Source organism: Aquarana catesbeiana, linkage group LG05 (genome assembly GCF_042186555.1).
Source record: "Aquarana catesbeiana isolate 2022-GZ linkage group LG05, ASM4218655v1, whole genome shotgun sequence".
Taxonomy (NCBI): Eukaryota; Metazoa; Chordata; class Amphibia; order Anura; family Ranidae; genus Aquarana; species Aquarana catesbeiana.
In genome coordinates, this window is record NC_133328.1 from 27,100,753 (window position 1) to 27,115,877 (window position 15,125).

At 46.8% G+C, this 15,125-nt stretch overlaps 1 protein-coding gene across 5 annotated transcripts in view; it reads right to left on the minus strand.

Moving 5' to 3' along the window:
* PHF14 (PHD finger protein 14) overlaps positions 1 to 15,125 on the minus strand; it is a 368,482-nt gene that overhangs the window by 53,127 nt on the left and 300,230 nt on the right. For 3 of the 5 annotated variants that reach the window (XR_012244357.1, XR_012244356.1, XR_012244358.1), the window contains one exon: positions 9,078 to 9,269. The exons of the other annotated variants lie outside the window; for them this stretch is intronic. The gene's annotated coding sequence lies outside the window, so the exon portion shown is untranslated. The remainder of the gene's footprint in view (positions 1 to 9,077; positions 9,270 to 15,125) is intronic. 5 annotated transcript variants of the gene reach the window in all.

Here is a 15,125-nt window from a genome sequence, read left to right on the forward strand (position 1 = left end):
TGCTGTCATGTGATTGGCTGATTAGCAATGTGTGTTACCGATGAGTGTATGTCCTCGTGAGCTGAGATGCATACAGACTACTTTTTACGCAGGATCTGTCAGCAAGCAAATTGTAACTTGTGCAAAAGGCCCAAGACAGGTCCTCCCATTGGATAATTCTCCTCTATTTCTGTTCAGGGCACAATTTAGGATTTTCCTATCACTTTGTGAAAGTAGTAGCGCCAGGTCAAACAGAGAGAGTAAATCTTCCTTACGGAAGCACAGACAGCAATAAAACCCTTTCAAACAATACCCACCACTCCATAGATAAAACCTCAATCTTTTACTGAGGTCATAAAAATGCAAAAGTTCAAGTACAAAAACACAAAGTTTTGAAGACACAAAGGTCCTCTACACCTCAAATGCACACAGATGAACTCTATATAGTTTATTATGTGACTTTTAAAGGCATCTCAATACACCAGAGCTTATTTTGGAGTTTCACAGGGAAGGTGAAAAATATCTATACAAGCATTTCTCAACCTTTTTGCAGTCAAGGCAGCCTTTAACCACTTCAGCTGACAATTTTTGGCCAGTTTGGGACATTTTGCCAAGGCACCCCTGAGGAACCCAAAAAGCACCCTGGTTGAAAAAGGGTGATCTATACAATCAAGATGTGATGGAACCATCCAGCACCCAGCTTGAGTACTTCCGCCAGTATACCTCTTCCTCCAGTCTGGACATAAGAACCAGATAATATAGCCGCAGCATACAAGACTAGCCGACAAATAGCTTGTACGAAAACTGGAACGCTTTATTGGAAAACTCACACAGAATATATATATATATATATATATATATATACACACACACACATACATACACACACACTACACAATCAGGTGAGGCTGATCACATTATTGTATGCAAATGAAATTGTAATAAACATAATTAAAGCGGAGTTCCACCCTGAAAAACATGTTTACATTATCACAGATCTTTACTAGTATTAACAAACATTTGGATTAAAAAAAAAATTTTCTCCAGAAATGCCCAGTCGCTATGTGGCGGCTCCTAATCTGCCACTTCCGAGTCTGTGGCGTTCCACATCACTTCCTCCTTCGCCTGTGCTCTTGAGAAATGTAAGTCATCATTTCCCAGGAGTCAGTGGGCAGGAGCGTGTTAAAAAAAAATTTGCATTATTTACCGACAGGAAATGGCGCAAATTAAGGCGGATCTATCTAGGTTGCAATAACAACAAGGCGGGACCTTCCTCCGTTGCCGCCCGCTGTTATGGAAACTTGGTAAATAATCGGCGCTATGGCCACTAGAGCATCGCGCATGCGCAAGATCGAGAGGTGCATGCTGGTTACCCAGCATGCACCTCTCCATCGCTAATCCAGGAAGAGGTTACGATTGGTCTTCACATGCCCACAATCATCATGGCAACGGCCAGAAGAGGATTTTCTAAATTGTAAGTATAAAAAAAAAAAGATATAATTCATATACACTAGCAAACATATATACAGTGGAACCTTGGTTAATGAGTAATGCGGTTAACAAGCATTTTGAAAGATGAGCAACTCTTTTTTTGAAAATTCTGACTCGGTTTGCGAGTGTTGTCTTGCAAAACGAGCAGAATTCAAGCTAATGGGGTGTGCAGTACCGCATTTGGCCAGAGGTGCGGGGGCGCCGGTGACACTCGGAACAGTTCGGAGCCGTTCGCAAATACTCGGAATCACTCGGAAATACTCCATTCCCGAGCGTTTCCAAGTTCAGCTGAGCTGAGCTGAGCTTTCCCCGAGTATTTCCTAGGCTCTCCGGCGCCCCCCCCCACATCTGGCCACATGCGGTATTGCATGCAATAGAAAGTCAATGCGGAACAAATTATCTCTGTTTTCATTGATTTCTATGGAGAAACTCGCTTTGATATGCGAGTGCTTTGGATTTCAAGCATTCTCCTGGAACGGATTATGCTCGTAATCCAAGGTTTATTTGGGTTATTAATGCACTATGATGGGATGCCTGTAAAAAATTAAAAAAATGCTGTGGCCGGAAATCCACTTTAAGGAACAACCAACATATACTAGCAACTAATAGCTGACAATGATTTAATTAACTTGAGCTAATTAACTAGTCATTTAACCCAGTCTAGGTGGAAGAGACACAAAACTAGCAGACAATAGGTGAGTTAATTAGCACAATAAACACATAAGTAACAGTGATCTCACCCCACCTCAGACAAGTAGGCAACAGGCTATAGCAGGAGACCCACTTACAATAAACACATTACGGCAGGGGACCCCAGTGCTTTGAGCGGATTACATTAGGATCTACAGTCATTGCTGGTTTGAGGCATAGAGGCCCAAAATATGGATATGGAACCTCCAGAGTCTGTGTGTTTTGGGGAGACATGAACTTGAATCAGAACAAGATCACTCCACGGATGCCCCAGGCATACACCTCCCAAAGAGTAATGTTCCCCTAAATGCCAGGGCCCAAAGTCAGTGGGTAAGAGGCTTTCTCCTAGTCCTCTCCAAAAGCCCCTGTCCTGGGTGAGTCTGTCACACAAGGGTTTTTTGTTTTTGAGAAGCCTATGCAGTTTTTTTTTTTTCCTACTTCATCATTACACATTATCATGTATAGAGCAGCAATAAAAATAAAACTAATACCACTTTATTTTTTTAAATTAGAAAAAGTCCAAGGGGGACAAAACTTAGGCCCCCCCTTTCACAAGACCCTGCTTGAAAAACTGACAGGAGTCCCCGATCGAACGGTCCAATTATCTCTAAGGACGGGCAGGGGTACACCCGCCTACCTCCGATCCGATAAAAACGAACGGAAGAGGATCTATCCTCTTCCATGTAGGAGGATCGGAGGTGGTCGGGTGTAACTGGACAGCCTGAATCAAAGTGTGCTTGATGAGATGTAAGGCCACAGATCCAAACACTGAGGTTGAGCCAGCAAAGAAACTTTCACTAACAAATTCACAAAGGAATGGCGCAAAGAGAAGAAATGGAAGGTTATGGACGGCTCTACTCAAAGCTGACTCCCATTTAAGTTTAGTAGTGGGATTTTTAAATGGGTAGTTCATACAAAGAAACCACAAGACTATTGCAGCTGAAGGAATTTTGCATGGAGGGGTGGCCCACAGACAAGTTTCTGGGCAGGTATACAAAATGCCTCCAAGAAGTAATTTATGCTCCAGGGGGCAACACCAGCTTTTGATGCCAAGGATGTACTTACGTTTCCCATGGTTTTGATACTTAAAGCGGAGTTCCGACAAATTTTTTTTTTTTTTTACAAAAGTCAACAACTACAAATACATCAGCTGCTGGCTTTTAAAATATGGACACTTACCTGTCCAGGGTGCCCGCGATGTCGGTACCCAAAGCCGATCTGTCCCTCGGCTCTCTGGTGAAGGCGCCGCCATCTTCGGTAAGGGAATCAGGAAGTGAAGCCTTGCGGCTTTCACAGCCTGGTTCCCTACTGCGCGATCCCACTGGTCCATACTGTCTTATGGGACCGGTGAGTCTCCCAGAAGACAGTGGGGGAGGGGGGCGGAGGAGGGGCCGGATATGGCGTAGATACCCACGGGTGGCGCGGCTATCTATGCCCGGAAGTGGGAGCAAATACTTGGATTAGACAGGTATCTGCTCCCCCCTTCCCCTTGAAAGGTGGCAAATGTGAAACCAGGGGGAGGGGGGGGGGGGGGATTCCAAAAAGTGTAAGTTACATTTTTGGGTGGAACTCCGCTTTAAAGGGTAAGTTCACCTTTGAAAAAAAAAACAAAAAAACAAAAAAAACATGAGTGGAACATGTAACATGTTCCAAAAGGTGAATTTATTTTTTTTTCTTTATTGCTTTCACAAGGACATTGATAAGCTGCTGTACAACAATGGCAGTGAAAAGGATACAACTGAAGTTTTATTTGCTTATATTTTGCCGTCCCTGGTTGCTTATCAAGGATGGGCTCAGGCGTGTTCGCAGCTCCACATGCCCGAGCCCGCCAGGAAGCTTACACTGCACAACGCTAATCTTAGGTAGTGAGACATTTCCTGATCTCTGCAGCCGCGGATCGGGAAACGTCTCACTGCCTGTGCAGTGTAAGCTTCCTGGCGGGCTCGGGCATGTGGAGCTGTGAACACGCCTGAGGCCATCCTTATTCCTTAGACCCCTTTCACACTGAGGCGCTTTGCAGGCGCTATAGCGTTGAAAATAGCGCCTGCAAAGCGCCCTGAAACAGCGGCTCCATTCACTCCAGTGTGAAAGCCCCGAGGGCTTTCACACTGGAGCGGTGCGCTGGTAGGACGTCAGAAAAAGTCCTGCCAGCAGCTTCTTTGGAGCGGTGAACTCACCGCTCCTAAAGCGCCCCTGCCAATTGAAAACAACGGGGCAGCGCTGCTATACCGCCGCCGCAGCGGCCATTTTATTCTCTAGGGCTTCTGCAAAAAAAAAAAACAATACACAGGCGGTCCCCTAATTACAAATATCCGACTTACAAACGACTCCTACTTGGAAACGGAGGGAAACAACAGGAAGTGAGAGGAAATCTACCCCTAGGAAGGGAAATTCACTCCTGTAAGCGTTATTACGGGGAAAAGGTGTCTCCACTGATGTTTTATCACCAATCCTGGTTTCCACAACAACCCAACATTTTCAAAATCCAATTGTCATTGGGACAGAAAGTGAGGTGAAATCTTCTGAAGAGGAGCACAGACACCAAAACAAACATTACAGGGGTGATAACCCTTCCCTATGCTATCCAAAAACATTAAAAATATTTTTTTTCGGGCTGGGGCTACACTTAAAAAATATACCTGTTCTGACTTACAGATTCAACTTAAGAACAAAGCTGCAGATTCTATCTTGTAGGTAACCCAGGGACCACCTGTATAATGTTTGGGGGTTCTAAGTAATTTTCTAGTAAAAAAGTACAGATATTTACTGAAATCCAAATAATAAAAAAGGGGGGAGGGCACAGACAGTAAGGATGGGGAGGAAAGACTAGATGATGCTTAATGTCTTCCAGCCAGGAAATTAGATGGGCTCTTGCAGATTGGCTGCAGCTCCTAATGAACAGTGAGAGAAGCTCACAGTGTGCAGTGAAGTCAAGTAAGCAATTTCAGTCTAGGAGAGGAGTCGGTACAACTGTGCATGACTGAGGCGAGGTTCACATACACTATATTACCAAAAGTATTGGGACGCCTGCCTTAACACACACGAAATTTAATGGCATCCCAGTCTTAGTCCGTAGGGCTCAATGTTGAGTTAGCCCACCCTTTGCAGCTTTAACTCAACCCGATAGAACACCTTTGGGATGAATTACAGCGGAAACTGCGAGCCAGACCTTCTCATTCACATCAGTGCCTGACCTCACAAATGCGCTTCTGGAAGAATGGCCAAACATTCCCATAGACACACTCCTAAACCTTGTGGACAGCCTTCCCAGAAGAGTTGAAGCTGTTATAGCGGCAAAAGGTGGGCCAACCCAATATTGAACCCTACGGACTAAGACTGGGATGTAGAGCTGCACGATTAATCGTCAAGAATCGTTATCGCAATTTTTTTCCCCGTTGCGATCTTGACAAAAGTGTTTCATGATTCTTAATATGCAAAGAATTCTCTCTGCTCTTCTGAAGTCACAGCCATCAAAAGAAAGGAAGAAAAAAAAAAACGGGCAGTCTGCCAAGAATCACAACATTCTTTAGCAGTGAAACCTAAATATAAACATTGTAACAATTTGTCAATGGAATAGACTTCTTGTGTAAATGAGGAATGTTTAACTACTTTAAACACTAAACCTTTTTCTGACATTTGTTGGTTTCAAGTTAAAATCATTTTTTTTTTGCTAGAAAATTACTTAGAACCCCCAAATATTATATATATATTTTAAGTAGAGATTAAAATGGTGGTTGTTGCAATATTTTATTTATGTCACACTGTATGTGTGTAGCGGTCTTTCACATGCAATTTTTTTGGAAAAAAATTACTTTAATGAATTTAGCCCAATTTTTTTGTATAATGTGAAAGGTTTTACGTTGTGTGAGAATCGTGATCTTTTTATTCTAAGCAAAAAAAATCGTGATTCTCATTTTGTCCAGAATCGTGCAGCTCTACTGGCAAATTCATGTGCGTGTAAATTCAGGCGTCCCAATACTTTTAGTAATATCGTTTATATGAGAATTAGATGCGTTTTTAACCACATCGGATTCGAATAACATGTGAACAGGTTTCAATAGAGTCGGTTCACACATATGGGGGGCGGCCACGATTTTGAAAAGGGTCCTGTGCGTTATTGGGTCCGTTTCAGGTGCGAATTCAGGGGAAAAAAATTTTGAATCGGTGAACAGAAATGCACAGGACTCCAAACTGCAGCCACATATATGTGAACCCAGCCTGAAGGTAAAGCTGGAGAGAGAAATTAAACAATTTGATTGGTCATTACCAGGGCTTTTTTTCTCAGAGAATAGGTGCAGGAACTCAACCATGCCCGCCACACTCACATACCTGCCAAATGGCATCAAATAGTAGCTCTTCCCTCTGCATACAACCCCCTCCCTCCAGTGCCCTCATCTTCTCCCCCCCTCCTTAAAAGCTCCACCATCTGTCATATGTCTTACCTTTGTTGCAATATTAAGCTGGAGCACCTATCCGGCTGTAGTATCTCCCAGCATACTATGCTATACTACAGTCACTTGCAAGGGAGATTATGCAGTAGGAGCATCAACAACTGGTCACCAGGGAAAAAATGAAGACCACAGAGGGTGCGGCCTACCACGCCCCCTCTCCTGCCCATGACTGCACTGAACCCTGGGCACCTGTTCTGTATCTACCTTGTCCCTGTCCGGCACTTAGTGGGATCTGCGCAGGAGATCTGACCTGTGGGAGCTACTGGGAGATAAGCTATCACTTATAAAGGTAGAAGCTGGACTTCAGTGTTACCAAGTGATAGTGGTGAGCAGGGAGCAGAAGACCTGAGCCAGAGGTGGTGGAACTGAGTTCCCCCTAGTTCCTGCTGAAAAAAAGCCCTGGTCATTACACTTTAAGACTGATTAAAAATAAAGTGACAGAACCCGGACACGGTCACGCTCTTCAGGACAAAGCACAAAGGATTTTTCCGGGACCACTGCAGCAACTACTTGAAAACATTTTTTTTTCTTACATTAAGCAGAGTTCCTCTTTTTAGTTCATTTGCACAAAAAGAGACTGCCAGCGAGGCAAGATTCTCCCGCAGCAAAGGAAATGCAGCTTTCTTTTCCCCACCGTAATAGAAAGAACCATTAACATTTTTACAAATGAAGGACATGACATTTTGGAGAAAGGACAGGTCAGGCCAGTAAATGGCTCAGCTACTTGAATCATTTTTTTTTTTAGCTGTTTAAAAGCTGCAACTATAAGCAGACACAAAAAATTCACAGATATTGTACTTGGAAAACAAATGTATTATTCAAAGACTATTTCCAACTTAATATGACTGAAAGAAAGGTTGGGACTTTATATGAAACATGCAACTGAAAAGTGATACTGGACAGTGGTGGTCTGACCAAAAAAATTGTATATTGTGACTGTACATACTGCAATGTCACAGCAACACAGGACAATATATGCATAGAAATAATATTTATTTCATATATAATACATTTTTAGCTTAAAGCATAATATTAAATGGCAGTAACATTGTAAAAAGTCAGGCACATTAATCCATATATCACACAATAGGTATATAAGAAATCATGATTGTTGCAGCATAATACAATAAAACTGACTTGTCCGGGCCAGTGTGCGGACCCCCACCGCTCTCAGCCAGACCCATAGGTGATCTGTAAGTCTGGGTGGATGTTTTTCGCCCCATATGTGATTTGTACCTTTTTGTCTCTCTATCCCCCCCCCCCCCCCCCCACACTCTTCTGTTATTGGAGAACCCTTACCAATAGTTGAACCTTACTAATTTCAGATACCACCAGCACCTGCTCCTGATGAGTGGAGAGTTCCAAGAAACGCGTCGAGCCATTCTGATTCACACTATATGGGATCATTTCATCATTTTTACCTTGTTTTATTGTATTATGCTGTAACAATCATGATTTCTTATATACCTATTGTGTGATATATGGATTAATGTGCCTGACTTTTTTTATAATGTTACTACCATTTAATATTATGCTTTAAGCTAGAAATGTATTATATATGAAATAAATATTATTTCTATGCATATATTCTCCTGGGTTGCTGTGACATTGAGATCCAGTATGTACAGTCACAATTTACAATTTTTTGATCAGACACCCACTGTCCAGTACAGTGGAACCTCGGATTACGAGCATAACCCGTTCCAGGACTATGCCCGTAATCCAAAGTACTCGCATATCAAATCGAGTTTTCTCATTGAACTCAATGGAAATGAAAATAATTAGTTCCGCATTGACTTCAATGGGATGCAATACCGCATGCGGCCAGAGGCGGGGGGGGGGCGTCGGAGAGGCTCGGAAACAGCCGAAAAGGCCCGAGGGACACTTTGGCGGACCTCGGCAAACCTCGGAAAGACTCAGCTCACGAGCCTTTCCGAGGTTTGCCGAGGTCAGCCGAACTGTCCTCAGGCCTTTCCGCGCATTTCCGAATGGCGACTTTCGGCTCTGCTCGGCTCCGGCGCCCCCCACCTCAAGCCAAAAGCGGTACTGCACACTGCTTTTGGCCTGAATCCTGCTCGTTTTGCGAGACAACACTCGTAAACCGAGTTAGGAATTTTAGAAATACAGTGCTCAGTTTGCGAAACGCTCATTAGCCGCGTTACTCGCAAACCAAGGTTCCACTGTATCACTTTTCAGTTGCATGTTTCATATAAAGTCCCAACCTTTCTTTCAGTCATATTGACAACCAGGGATGGAGGCATTGGACCTACCTTCTTATGCCTCACATAAAAGTCCCAAACTCCCTATTTCCCCCCCTCCCTTCCATTTAAAAATATTTCCAACTTAAAGCAGAGCCTTTCCTTCCCCCCTCCCCAAACAAAAAAAAAATAGATCACAGGTGCATGCAGCTCTTGCATGCACATCTATAAAACCGCTCCATTCAGAAAGATTTATTAAGAAACTTACAGTTTAATTGAATCAACATCCGGGATTTCCTAGGCACTTTTGATGTAGCCAGTGCCCTCCAGTTGCCCCCTGGGAAGGCTACGCCACCAGTGATCCTGTGTGTAAACTGCAAGATCTCAAAGGATCGGATGGTGACATCATTGGTGGGCTGGCACACAAAAAACAGAAGAAGCCGGCCTTCGACGACTTCTCCTGGTTACAAACGGTGGCGTGGAGGAGAAAAGGAGCATCAGTACATGACAACACAGAAACAAATGATGCAAGAAATCATATTTAGATGCTTTTTTTTTGGCCTATACTAACTACATTAGTGATGGCCAATTACATAAGGAAGAGAGTGGGAAGGATCCACTTTAAATGACTGTCTCATCTACATGTTTAATCATACCTCCCAACTGTCCCTGATTTCGAGGGACTGTCCCTGATTTGGAGCAATGTCTCTCTGTCCCTCATTCCTCCTCATTTTGGTCTGATCTATATAGTTGTATATAAAATGCACTTTTTATCTTTCAAAAAGTGTTTCCCAGCGCTAAACCTTTCATCTAAATTGCTGCATTTGTACAGTTTAAAAGCCAATATAAAGGAATAGTAGTGGTAAAAAAAACACTTGTGGATTTAATTAACCTTTTTTTGGGTTAATTCTCCTTTAAGGGGGTGTGGCAGGGGGTGTGTCCAATGCCTACATACATTTGCTAGTAGGTGTCCCTCATTCCCATCTCAAAATGTTCGGAGGTGTGGTTTAATTACTAAGGTTTTAATAAAATGATGCATGTTTGGTTACAGTTTCAATTTAAAGACCAGTTGGACTTCTAAATAGTTGGTGGCAGCGACCCTCCGACCACTGAGATATCGCTGTGTAGCACATTGTAGGTGGCCTCACATTTGGACACTGCTAAGCCTCTTTCCTTCTCTTTGCAATACTAACTTTTCCATTTTGGAAACCCAGGACAGCTTTCAGACATGTTAAGTGCATACATGTTTAGTAAGGCCGGGTTCACATAAACTATATTGTCAAAAGTATTGGGACAGCTGCCTTTGTATTTATTACTGTAATGTCAAGCTGCAAATACAGTAACAGATACTCTCTTCATTCTCAGTGTTTTTACATACTATGCTGGAGCAAGGGTTAAAATACAAAGTTACAATGTTTTAGTCTGATCACTGAGGAGACTAAGTAAAATGCTTTTGCCTGGCTGCAGCAGACTAGTGGCATCCTTGGCTTAGGCAAAGCCACTGGACTGGTCTTTTAAATTCAAATCCAATGACGCGGGCGCCGGGTCTTGCTTTCTGTGTGAATAGAGGCAGAAACGGGACATGGGAGCTCGCCCGGACGGGTGTCCATGAAGAAGAGCGCTTCTCCGATGGGGCACTTGAGAGGAGGAGCCAGGAGCACCGCTGAGGGACTCGAGCACAGGGTGTCGGTGGGAACGTAGAGGCACAAACAGTAAACTCCCTGTTAAAGGACTATTTTCAATCAGTATGACGAGAATGAAAGCTTTTTTATATGATGTCCGATACACAACATTCTGATTAGTGCACCCTGCATTACTTAGGCCTGACTATTGCAATCTGAGTTATATACTACTAACCCTTGAACACTAGCTTGTTACTCCTGACCCCTGCACTGTCCTGACTAAAACTGTCCTGGGCTAAAACCCGGCCCAGGCAGCACAGGCCAGAACCTGGCCCAGGCAGCACAGGCCAGAACCCGGCCCAGGCAGCAAAGGACAGAACCCGGGCCCAGGCAGCAAAGGACAGAACCCGGGCCCAGGCAGCAAAGGACAGAACCCGGGCCCAGGCAGCAAAGGACAGAACCCGGGCCCAGGCAGCAAAGGACAGAACCCGGGCCCAGGCAGCAAAGGACAGAACCCGGGCCCAGGCAGCAAAGGACAGAACCCGGGCCCAGGCAGCAAAGGACAGAACCCGGGCCCAGGCAGCAAAGGACAGAACCCGGGCCCAGGCAGCAAAGGACAGAACCCGGGCCCAGGAGGCAGAGGCCAGAACCCGGGCCCAGGCGACAGAGGTCAGAACCCAGGCCCAGGCGGCAGAGGCCAGAACCCGGGCCATGGCGGCAGAGGCCAGAACCCGGGCCCTGGGTGCAGAGGCCAGAACCGGGCCCAGGCAGCACAGGCCAGAACCGAGCCCAGGCAGCACAGGCCAGAACCGGGCCCAGGCCAGTAACAGGCCCAAGCAGCACAGGCCAGTAACGGGCCCAGACAGCACAGGCCAGTAACGGGCCCAGGCAGCACAGGCCAGTAACGGGCCCAGGCAGCACAGGCCAGTAACGGGCCCAGGCAGCACAGGCCAGTAACGGGCCCAGGCAGCACAGGCCAGTAACGGGCCCAGGCAGCACAGGCCATTAACGGGCCCAGGCAGCACAGGCCAGTAACGGGCCCAGGCAGCACAGGCCAGTAACGGGCCCAGGCAGCACAGGCCAGTAACGGGCCCAGGCAGCACAGGCCAGTAACGGGCCCAGGCAGCACAGGCCAGTAACGGGCCCAGGCAGCACAGGCCAGTAACGGGCCCAGGCAGCACAGGCCAGTAACGGGCCCAGGCAGCACAGGCCAGTAACAGGCCCAGGCAGCACAGGCCAGTAACGGGCCCAGGCAGCACAGGCCAGTAACGGGCCCAGGCAGCACAGGCCAGTAACGGGCCCAGGCAGCACAGGCCAGTAACGGGCCCAGGCAGCACAGGCCAGTAACGGGCCCAGGCAGCACAGGCCAGTAACGGGCCCAGGCAGCACAGGCCAGTAACGGGCCCAGGCAGCACAAGCCAGTAACGGGCCCAGGCAGCACAAGCCAGTAACGGGCCCAGGCAGCACAGGCCAGTAACGAGCCCAGGCAGCACAGGTCAGTAAGGGGCCCAGGCAGCACAGGCCAGTAAGGGGCCCAGGCCAGTAACAGGCCTAGGCAGCACAGGCCAGTAACGGGCCCAGGCAGCACAGGCCAGTAACGGGCCCAGGCAGCACAAGCCAGTAACGGGCCCAGGCAGCACAAGCCAGTAACGGGCCCAGGCAGCACAAGCCAGTAACGGGCCCAGGCAGCACAGGCCAGTAATGAGCCCAGGCAGCACAGGTCAGTAAGGGGCCCAGGCAGCACAGGCCAGTAAGGGGCCCAGGCCAGTAACAGGCCTAGGCAGCACAGGCAAGTAACGGGCCCAGGCAGCACAGGCAAGTAATGGGCCCAGGCAGCACAGGCAAGTAATGGGCCCAGGCAGCACAGGCTAGAACCCGGCCCAGGCAGGACAGGCTAGAACCCGGCCCAGGCAGGACAGGCCAGAACCTAGGCCCAGGAGGCAGAAGACAGAACCCGGGCCATGGCGGCAGAGGCCAGAACCCGGGCCATGGCGGCAGAGGCCAGAACCCGGGCCATGGCGGTAGAGGCCAGAACCCGGGCCATGGCGGCAGAGGCCAGAACCGGGCCCAGGCAGCACAGGCCAGAACCGGGCCCAGGCAGCACAGGCCAGTAACGGGCCCAGGCAGCACAGGTCAGTAACGGGCCCAGGCAGCACAGGCCAGTAACGGGCCCAGGCAGCACAGGCCAGTAACGGGCCCAGGCAGCACAGGCCAGTAACGGGCCCAGGCAGCACAGGCCAGTAACGGGCCCAGGCAGCACAGGCCAGTAACGGGCCCAGGCAGCACAGGCCAGTAACAGGCCCAGGCAGCACAGGCCAGTAACGAGCCCAGGCAGCACAGGTCAGTAACGGGCCCAGGCCAGTAACAGGCCTAGGCAGCACAGGCAAGTAACGGGCCCAGGCAGCACAGACCAGAACCCGGCCCAGGCAGGACAGGCCAGAACCCGGCCCAGGCAGGACAGGCCAGAACCCGGCCCAGGCAGGACAGGCCAGAACCTGGCCCAGGCAGGACAGGCCAGAACCCGGCCCAGGCAGGACAGGCCAGAACCCGGCCCAGGCAGGACAGGCCAGAACCCGGCCCAGGCAGGACAGGCCAGAACCCGGCCCAGGCAGGACAGGCCAGAACCCGGCCCAGGCAGCACAGGCCAGGACTCAAACCAACCAGCCAGGAAGCCAAAGCTCAGCCCAGGCAGGACAAATACAGCAGGAGACTGACAGATGACCTAGACTCCTGCATCAGATTCAGGGTGACAAATGACTACAGATACGAAAAAAAATGTAAATCAAAGTGAATATCAAGTTTCTCACTGGACTTCAAATCTTCCTTTTTTTTTTTTTTTTTTAATGGGGCAGGGAGATCATCTCTCTAAGGTTGCCTACTCCGATCGACTTCCTGGACTGAGATGTTGGTTCAGAACTGACATGTCAATGTAAAAAGACCAGTCCCGTGGCTTTGCCTAAGCCAAGATGCCACTAGTCTGCTGCAGCCAGGCGAAAGCATTGTACTTAGTCTCCTCAGTGATCAGACTAAAACATTGTAACTTTGTATTTTAACCCTTGCTCCAGCATAGTATGTAAAAACACTGAGAATGAAGAGAGTATCTGTTACTGTATTTGCAGCTTGACATTACAGTAATAAATACAGAGGCTTCAACCGGGCTTTAAGAAAGTTCAACTCATCATTTTCAAACACCACAAACACATTTCCCCTTCTTGTTATTACACACAGTCCTCTTATGTTAATACGAAAGGAATTCCTGTTTAGAACCAATATTGCTGAAATTTCAAAGTTATTTCATACACTATAAATCTTCCCGTACACTTTTTTTTTTCCTGCAACACAGCCTGATGTGACAAGATTTGCTTCCATGAATTTATACATGATTTCACAAAAAAATGCCGTCTCTAACCTTGAGAGTCCCAGGTAGCACATTAATCTCAGCGAACAGTCACTCTGTGCAGTGGGTTTCATTGTCAAGGTCAGACCTTCTACGTGTAGAAAGCAAAATGGCACAAACTGACGGAAAGTTTGCCAAGGTTCACGGGAGGTTACCCAACATAAAACAAGATTTTACTACATTAAATGACTCTGCGGCACTAAACAGAATCCCAGCATGAAAAAAACAAGGAAGGGGGAAGAGGTGTGCATGCGGGAGAGCCCTGAGAAGAAAACCAAAAACAAGTATTTATCCAGACTGAGTATAGACTATAGAAAGTACGTAATAAGGCTGTCTCGATTTAGAACATAATTGAATACATAAAATTATCAATATTGAATCCCAACCACAATACTACCTGCAAGGAGTTTGCATATTCTTCCTGTGCCTGCGTGGATCTCCTCCGGGTAATCCAGTTTCCTCCCACACTCCAAAGACCTGCCGGTACGTTAATTGGCTCCTGTCTAAATTGGCCCGTGTATGTGTGTGTATGATTGTGAGTTAGGGACCTTAAATTGTAAGCTCCATGAGGGCAGGGACTGATGTGAATGTACAATATACTGTATGTAAAGAGCTGCGTAAATTGATGCCGCTATATACAGTTGTGCTCATAAGTTTACATACCCTGGCAGAATTTATGATCAAAAGAAGAAATGGCCGCACTCTGTACTCGATCAAAGTTCCTTTATTCAGAACATCCCAAAGTGTTGACAGAAAGCTGGTAGATGCATTTCACACACTCCAAGTGCGCTTAATCACCTAATGATTGCGCATGGGACGTACTTGGACATTCCAACATGACAATGATCCAAAACACAAGGCCAAGTCGACCTGTCATTGGCTACAGCAGAATAAAGTAAATAGAGTGAAGGTTCTGGAGCCACTCTGGGGAGATCTTAAATGTGCCGTTCATGCAAGACAGCCCAAGAATTTACAGGAACTGGAGGCTTTTTGCCAGGAGGAATGGGCAGCTTTACCATCTGAGAAGTTAAAGAGCCTCATCCACAAATACCACAAAAGACTTCAAGTTGTCATTGATGTTAAAGGGGGCAATACACGGTATTAAGAACTGGGGTATGTAAACTTTTGATCAGGATCATTTGGGTAGTTTCTGTTGCCATTATGATTTAAAAAGAGAAAATAAAGTTGATTGATAATAAATGGCTTCAGCCAAACACTAACCATGAATGAAAGAAAACTTTTTGTGTTATCATTCATATTCTCTGAAAAATGGCCAAGAAATCATAACTTCTGCCAG